The sequence below is a fragment of the Anser cygnoides genome, chromosome 16, assembly GCF_040182565.1.
Source record: "Anser cygnoides isolate HZ-2024a breed goose chromosome 16, Taihu_goose_T2T_genome, whole genome shotgun sequence".
Classification (NCBI taxonomy): domain Eukaryota; kingdom Metazoa; phylum Chordata; class Aves; order Anseriformes; family Anatidae; genus Anser; species Anser cygnoides.
Genome location: NC_089888.1, coordinates 3,420,209 through 3,427,241, shown reverse-complemented (window position 1 = coordinate 3,427,241; position 7,033 = coordinate 3,420,209). Strand labels below are relative to the sequence as shown.

Here is a 7,033-nt window from a genome sequence, read left to right as displayed (position 1 = left end):
AGCCCCTGAGAGCCCTGGTCAGCTGTCTTTAAAATCATCCAAAGCAGAACAATGCGGGTGGAGATGCTAAAAGACACAGAAAAGATGCACACGTGGCTTCGTTTTCACACCCCTTTGCTCTGAGCCCTGCAGGCTGGATCTGCAGTTCCAGCAGCAAAGGAAAACCTGTGTCAAGTTAATAGATTTAGAAGCAGAAAACACCCGCTGAGGGGCCGGGCACGCTCCTGGGCTCACCCACTTGGGTTTTGCACCAGCAGCAGTGATGGCGTTATTTTTGCTTTACGCCAGCACGAAAAAGGGCAAGATCTGGAAGAGGAGGATGAAGTTTTACAGCCTCTCTTCCTTTATTGTACCCTCACTGTCTGATGCTCCGGAGGCACCGTGGGGGCACCCAGCACGCCGGGCAGCCCGTGCCGGTGGGCAGGCAGCGCCCGCAGCCCGCTGCCGGGGCTCCCTCTGGCACGCCGACAGCCGCGGGGCCGGAGAAGTGATCAGCTGTTTATGAAGGGATCATTTATTAAATCCCGTTTGGCTAAAGCAATTCCTGCCAGCATGAAGGTACAACAAATTACAAATGAATAATCCCTCCTGCCATTGGCAGGGGAGAGAGACCGCGCTCCCCGCCTGCACCGTGGCTATATTTAGCCCAGATACAGTAAATGTATTCCTATATGGAAACCGCTCTCCCCGAAGATCTCTTTTTGTGACTGCTGGGAGGGACTGCAGAGCAGTTGGATGCATTATTTGGGCGGCTGCTGCTCCAGGACACACGTAGTGGGCACGGAGTTGCTGTAAACCGAAAGGCAGGGGGCAGATTTCAAGCCCGTCTGCCCCTGAGCAGGGATAAATCCGGCTGCTGTAACAGCTGTGCCTCACCGAGGGTCAGCCCCGCTTTGCAGTGGTCTAGTTACAAGCACGTCGATCCTGCTTCACCCGGCACAGGACCTTAATATAACTTTTAAATCACTGCAGAATGAACTTTGCATTTTATTTCCTCGGACTGTGAAAAAATACATCGCTCTCTCGTGCCCTGGGATAGGGACAGAGACAGCTATTTATATCACTTCCAGCAAAACACCCTGCGAAACGTAAGGTAAACTGGAAAATCAATAATTATTATTATTACAGTGACTGCAGGTCTCCGGTGTGGGGGGCACTGTACATCCCCACCACAGGAACCAGCCCCTCGCTGAGCACTTACCGCTCTTCTGCATGGAAAGCAAAGAAAGCAACAGGGAAACTGAGGCCAGGAGCTACTCCTAAAGAGATTTATGGTATGGCAAAAATGTTCGTCCTCACTGATTGAGTGTCCCAGCAGGGAACGAGGGTACCCAAGCCAAGGGGAACATCTCCACAGTCCTCAAAGGGGCACAGGGGCTCTGCAAAGTACTGCAGGGCTGATGTCCTTTTGGGGATGAGTGATTTAGGCAGGGATATAAAGCTGCACAGATAATGCAGCCGTGCTCTGGCCTGTTTTTGGGGCAGATTTTTCTGCCATGTCCCCAGGTTTCCCCTCCCCAGCCCTTCCCTGTCCGATGGAGGAGATAAATGTCATGCTTGCTGCTTGGGTTGGTTTCATCCAGGTGGGCTTGCTGTGCTGCACCGGTGCAAAACCTCCTGACAGACGGACAACACAGCTCCTTGACGGACAGGGAAGAAAGGAGACACGGGCTGGGACGCGCCTAGGACAGCAGTCAGCATGGCTCTGAGCACACGAATGCTTACCGTGCTCTGAAAGCACCTATCTATGCATCTCGCCCCACCAACCGAGCAGCTTTCAGGTAAAAGAAACCACCAGCGTGAAAACCCGAGGGAATTTCAAGGCTCGTGGCGCTCGCATGTTGCTTTTAGATCAATCTCTATTTTGGCGGCAGCACTGCAGGAAAAACACATTGCCCTGCTTCTTGTACAACCAGCGTCCTCACTGCAGCAGTGGGCTCAGGAGGAAGATGAGCTTGGTGAGGATGAGTTTGTTTTCTTCCCTCCCTCCTTCCCCCGGAGCCCTGGGTGGCATCGCGATGGGCTGGGTGCGCGAGCCACCCCTCGCCCAGCTTTATTTTTAGTTTGTGCCCAGAAGGCAGATAATGGCGATTGATGTGCTTTTTCCTCCAGGTTTAGGTTTCCTGTCAGCTGAGCCGCACATAAACCATAAACACGAAGAACAAACAAACAATTAGCCTCCCTCGGACCCAGGCGCAGAGGCACTCCGCTCAGGTTTATAGCCCTTTTCCAGCTTTACTGCCAAGATAAATCTTTCACCACCCGCTGCCCAATCAACCCCAATATAGGAAAAAAAAAAAAAGGTGCTTATTTATTTATTTATTTATTTTACAGTAGATGGTTGATTTATTACGGTTAGGAAACATTAAAACGAGGGTGCAAACAGATACGTGGGCACTGACATGTAAATTATATATTGATCCGGAGGATGCGACGGATTAATTCTTCCTGGTGTGGGACCAGACAAGAGGCAGAACGGCCTCTGCTTCCTCTGAGATGTGGTTTCAGCTGCTCTTGGACCAATATCTGCAGCATCCTTTGGCTTCATGCACGCGTTAGAGTGCTATTTGACATGCTGGAGGGTGCGCGAAGCCAAAGGATGCTGTGAAGCCAAAGGATGATGCCTTGCACAAGCTCTGGTGCCTGGCTGCCATTAATTTTTGCAAAGAAAGTCTGTCTTTCTTTCTCTCTTTCTCTCTCTCTCTCTTTCTTTCTTTCTTTTTCTTTCTTTCTTTCTTTCTTTCTTTTCTTTCTCTCTTCTTTCTCTTCTTTCTCTTCTTTCTCTTCTTTCTCTTTTTTCCTTCTTTCTCTTTTTTCCTTCTTTCTCTCTCTGTCTCTTTTTTTTTTTTTTTTTTTTTTTTTAATCAAAGAAGGAAAATAATCACAAATTGCATACCAGCACTGTTTACTCAGGCAGCTTTGAGTGCCAGCACTCTCGTGGGGTTTGCTTGTATGGGATTGCTGGGCTCCTCGGAGGAGCCCCATCCAATGCCTAGCTCAGGATAAAAAGGATCCAAGGACAGGGAAGAGGCATCCATCTTTGGCTGCCTCTTCATTACGCACATTTATTTTCTAAGCAGAAGAAAATTAAGATAAATCTGCTTGGGAGCTTTTTTGTTTGTTTGTTTGCCTTCCTGTCATTTCTATTTATTCACTCAGGTAGGTCTGTTGGTCGCTGGTGGTACTTTTGAGCAGTCTGTCATGCTCAAGGGAGAAGGTTAGCTTGGCCTTTTTTTAGTTATGGGAGCAGGAGGGATTATTCCAAATCAGCCAGGGGTTGGGAGACATTGAATCCAGGGGACAAGTTATGGGTGGACAGGTGCCATCCACGGATGGCCCTAGGAGCCTGCCTTGCTGCTCATGCTTGCTGTGCAAAAAGTAGGCAGAGAAAATTCAGAGGAATAACAAAAGCAAGAGGTTGTGTTCATATAGAGACTGGAGAGATGGGGCAGGGGGTGTGCTCCATCCCATCCATCGGGAGCCTGGCACAGCAGCTCTGGTCCCTCGTCCCATCACACAGAGGGCATGAAACACTCCCAGCCCCAGTGGAGATATTTATGCCTTCCCCTCATGGCATCGCTGGTGCATCGGTGCCATAAATGACTGATTCAGTTTTGGTGGTAAATTACCCATGGATTTTTTTTTTTAAACATACAACTGTGAATTTTGTCAAAACTCTGTGTGGCAGCTTCATTTTGTGTCTTTATTGTCCAGCGAGGGAGAGCTGGGAGTGCTAAATTAATTTCCGTGCTGAGACCAATAAATTCAGTTCTCCTGCTGTAAAAGATACATTAATTTTGCTACATTCCCTTTTTTTTAATAGGCACAAAGCCACCTGGATAAATACAGAATGCACAGAGAGCAGCCATGGACCTGGGCACAGGCCGTCATCTAAAATTAAGAAGTTGGATGCCAACAGCATGGTTTCTGACAGGGGATTTCACTTTCTTTTGACTTTGTTTTTCAGCATTTTTTACGTGAGGTGAGGGAAAATGGTAGGCTGTAATAATCTCCTCGGCCTTAAAGGAGGTGAAGGATTTTCTCTGGGTTTAAAATACACAGTGATTTTATGCTTAATGTCAGATATTTTGGTTTTGATAAATTGAGTAAAGGAAGTGTTTTCCTTGTGTACCATGTACCATGGGGCTGTTCACTGGCAGTGGACAAACCTGTGTTCTGGACTATTTTTAACAAACTTCACCCGGGTAAATGGGATGTGAGCCCTGTTTTCTGCAGGGAGCCTGGGTCATTGTTCCCACAACATCTCCTCATACTGCTGGGGGAAAGCAGGCAGCAGGCAGGTAGCTCTGGCCCCAGGTTAGATGCGGTTCTGTACACAAAGATCTGTTTTTAGTGGGCTCATCGCAAAATCTTGCTTCTGCTGGAAGTGGAAAGCAGGAAATCTCAGGCTAGTGGCTGCACCGGGGACAAGTCCCTTCAAGGTCACCAAGCGCAGAGCTCCGCGTTTGGAGGAGGCTCCCAGTGCTGGTTTTCCAGTTGTTTTTCCAGCCTGGTTCTGATCTGGAAGGGGTCTCGGTGTCACCTGTCCAGAAGAAGTCAGGAGCTGGCATAATGAAGATATTTTGGACAAGTTTCTGGATGAAGAGCTGTGCGGTTCTTTAGTTCCTGAGTCTGAAATCAAACCCAGGAGCCTCCGGAGGCTTGCAGAAGCGAGGGTGGGCACTGATGCCAAATAAAGGCTCTAAGAGCTCCGTGTCCACAAGAATCCTGCTCACGGCAGCGCGTCCCCATTTCTTAGATGGATCTCTGTCCTGTGCTGTCTAGCCAGCTCATAGATTTCCTGCCAAATTCTCCTTGCTGTGCTATTACCTCATCCCTCCGACAGTCCGCTTGTCCAATTTGACCATTTTTCTGGCATGTGGAGGGTGAAGTCTCTAGACAAGGACTTCATGTCCGTTGCAGCTCTGTGTCATCTCCTTGCCCAACACAAGCACTGCATGGATGGGTGAACCAGTGCTCCTGCAGAGATTTCCCTGCAGAGACCCCAGGAAATATATTCCTGTGTCAGCCCCAGCTGGTTTGGGGCAGGCAGAGCAAGCAGGGGGCAGTGCCGGAGTTTGTCGAACGCAATTGGAGAAAATCAATAGGAAAGAAGATACAGCTATATTTCCTTAAAGCTAATAAAGCGGCCTCATCAGTGGTGAGAAGGAGCAAAGCAAAGCAGGGAAGTCAGGAAAAAAAACCTCCAGACCCACTAGCTTTTGTGTGGCAGAGAGCAGACGTCGGAGGCAGCGCATGTAAATCGCCATGCAAATGAGGCTGGGGAAGCTATAACGAATTAAAGTCACCACCGAGCCTTCCGATACGGCCCCAAGGCTAGAGAGGAGTATTTCACTCTACGTGAGCATCCGGAGCTCAGGCACAAACTGTGCTTGCAAGAAACAGAATAAAAGGGGCAGTTTAAGACAAGGGTGGCCATAAGTAGCAGATGAGAAAACACAATAAAAAGGAAGATTTCTTGCCCTGCAAGTGAATCCTTTACTTCAAAGGTACTACATTTCTGTGATACAATGGTGTAACATTTTTATTGGGGACTAATTGAGCCAGTGATATAATTACGACAGTAAATTAAGGACTGAAGTATACTTTGAATTTAGGAATAAATTCGTAAATACTTCCTTATCAGTGGCATGTAGGAAAATGGCCAGACTGATTTAGCAAGGGGGAATACTCACATATTGGCCATCTCAAGAAAATGATGAGCCTTCTTTCCATATAAAAATGAGTGATACACTAACTGCTTTGACTGCAGCCCTTTTATTCACTGCTCATTACAGTCAGTTTTACTAGTGGGTTAATAAAATTTAATTAATACTTAATTAAGGCTTACAACCAAGTATATCCACTTTGATTACTTTGTCATCGCAGTGTTTACATAAATGCGCAAACCACGGGCCAAGACCAATCTGTCTTTGTGGGTTCTGATGCCTGCTGTTTGCCCAGAAATGGTTTGCAGATCCAGGTTCCTCCCTGGCAGCAATGGGATGACCTTGGCAAAGGCACACGTAGCTGCAGCCGCCAGCTCTCAGGGCACCCTCAGAACCAGTCTATGCACCCAAAACAGCTCTCAGCCCAAAGCTGCCTCCTCTCCCAGCTCACCCACCTTCAAACCAGCAGTGTGGGTACAGGCACGGAGGAAGAAGTGCCTGGGGAAGGAGTGTAGGACGGTCAGAAAAGTCCTCCTTGGAAGGACAGGCTATGCATGGGTCTTTCTGCCTGTCAGGCTGAAGCAGAGCTCCTCAAAATCCTGCTTCTCTCCCATGTGGCTTTCCTTGCTGGTTCCAGCCGTGCCCACTCAAACCATCACGTTGCCATCAGGCAATCTACTGGTCAGGAAAATAAAAAGTCCATCAACCATGTAGCCAGAAATGCTTTCAGTCAGTTATTCCTTTCCAAGTTGCTATGCAGATAATTACCATCCAGGTGATCCTCAAATCATCTTAAATCCAATTCCAGCTCTCCCACTGGGGTAAGTTTTTTGACAGCCTGAGTGTCTTATATGTTGACGAAATCCTCAGCCACATGTATACCCAGCAGAAACTGGATATTAGAGAGGAGAAAAGCCCTTGAATAATGTGTTTAATGCAGAAAATGCCACTGAACTGTTTTTTATGGAAGTCTATCCCTCAGAAACTGCTGACTTCTCTTTTATTATATTTAGCAATACAAATAGCTGAGGACTGTGTTTGGGCCCATTGCAGATAAAGTGCTGTAAAGACAGTCGTGGAGTGAAGGGACATTTATTTCCCTTACTGAGATCCGCGCTGTGCTGCCACAGCTGGTGAATCTTATCTCTCTGGCTTTTCTCAGGGATAAAGCATTTAGCCTTTGTAGCTGGGTCTTGTTACAAGGAGGCTAAGAGAAGATTCAATTATGTGCCACAGCACGGGGAGAGGGAGTGAGTAACAACTGAGTCCTGATGCACAGGGAAGAAAGTCAGGCAGTAATCACAGATTCCCCAAACTGCACACTGGAGACCTGGCTGACCACAAAAATGTCAATCTAGAGAGAA

The 7,033-nt window shown here is 47.8% G+C and overlaps 1 long non-coding RNA gene across 1 annotated transcript; it reads left to right on the top strand.

Annotated features, from left to right (window-relative positions):
* The first annotated feature begins 480 nt into the window (after positions 1–480).
* Positions 481–2,282, top strand: LOC136786514 (uncharacterized). Its single transcript, XR_010825383.1, has 3 exons — positions 481–1,093; positions 1,584–1,958; positions 2,113–2,282. It is a non-coding gene; the product is annotated as an uncharacterized lncRNA (long non-coding RNA).
* Positions 2,283–7,033: the final 4,751 nt, after the last annotated feature.